The sequence below is a fragment of the Zingiber officinale genome, chromosome 2A, assembly GCF_018446385.1.
Source record: "Zingiber officinale cultivar Zhangliang chromosome 2A, Zo_v1.1, whole genome shotgun sequence".
NCBI lineage: Eukaryota > Viridiplantae > Streptophyta > Magnoliopsida > Zingiberales > Zingiberaceae > Zingiber > Zingiber officinale.
Window position 1 is genome coordinate 43,698,305 of NC_055988.1, and position 1,575 is coordinate 43,699,879.

At 45.8% G+C, this 1,575-nt stretch overlaps 1 pseudogene; it reads left to right on the plus strand.

The window, feature by feature from the left end:
- The first annotated feature begins 433 nt into the window (after positions 1-433).
- On the plus strand, positions 434-1,296 carry LOC122043645 (annotated as a pseudogene).
- Positions 1,297-1,575: the final 279 nt, after the last annotated feature.

The following is a 1,575-nucleotide window of genomic DNA, read 5'->3' on the forward strand; positions in this document are numbered from 1 at the left end:
AAATCAACAACACTTTTTACAATGATTTCTAAAATCGTTGTCTTTAAGCGCATTTTTAGGGGCTACGATAACAGTTTTGATAAAATCGTTGTATTTGACTTTGGTCATTTTTCCCTTATAGTTTTGCTTTCCCTCTTTCCAAATATCTTTTAGACATCGTGTTTTCCCCTTCGCATTCCCGAACCCTAGCCATTTTTCTTTCCCTCTCCTCATACAATCTCTTCACACCATCCTGTCGACCGCACGACAGTAAGGGGTGCCACCTCCACTGGATCTTCCTCCACAATGGTGTGCTCTCCTCTCGTCAAGTTGCTAATCTGGTTCTTGTTCATTTCTTCGATCCATTTGCTTTTCCCCTTTGGACTTCGGATTTTTCATCATTTTTAGCGGTAAAAATCTCAACTTGTTTACATCTTTTTCCCCAAATCCTTAGATGGGAGCTCAACATAGCACGAGGTCGCACAGCCTAGCTGTTGCAGATGCCGGCGCCGGTGGAGGAGATGGCCATGCGCACCTCCCATGTCTGGCGGAGCTGATGTCTTACCAGGAAGCCTGCCGCCTCGATCCCGAGCTCGAGACCTTCGACTCCACGCTCCAGCAACACATCGGTCGTGCCATCTCCACCCTCACTGACGGAGTCCAGGTTCATTCCCTCTCCCTTGATTCCTTCAGGGAGATCACCAGCTGCCTCCTCGAGATGAACCAGGAGGTGGTCAAGGTCATCCTCGACTGCAAGCGCGATGTGTGGAAGAACACCGAGCTCTTTGACCTTGTCGAGGATTACTTCCAGAACAGCCTCCAAACTCTCTACTTCTACACTACCCTCGAAAAGTGCCTCACTAAAGCTCGCGACAACTAGTTCATCCTCCAAGTCACGCTACAGCGCTTCACCGAGGAGGAGGAGGACCATAAAGGTGAGAATATGAGGAACTCTCGTACTCTGACGGAGGCACGGAGCTGAGGCACTTCAAGGCAGCCGACGATCCCTTCACGGAAGAGTTCTTCAAGGCTTTCCGGTCCATCCACCACCAGCAGCTCCAGATGCTCCACAAAATGTAGATGAGAAAGAACAAGCTTGACAAGAAGCTCAAATCCATCAAGGTCTGGAGAAAAGTCTCGAGCATCATCTTCGTGACCACATTGACCACCTTCTTTATCTGCTTGATAGTTGCCACTGCCATAGCCGCCCCGCCTGTTGCTGCAGCTGTGGTTATAGCTGCAACCATCCCAATTGGATCGATGGGGAAGTGGATCAATTTGTTGCTCAAGGATTACCAGAATGCTTTGATTAATTAAAAAATATTTAAATGTGCATTATTTGTTGACAATTTTTTGTTAACATAGGGATGTCAGGTTTTAGTTGAGATCCAAGAGTTTTTTTTAAAAAAAAGGCATGAAGGGGTGTTCAATCGAACTATCAGATTATTAGAAGCAAGTATCGAGCCAGTGTAAGTCCATTTGCATGTCTAAATATCATTTTATTTCTCATTCAGCCACCATATTTTATTATCATCTTTTTGATGCCAGATATGTATTTGACAGTCAACCTCCAGAGCTGAAGAAACAAAAACTTGC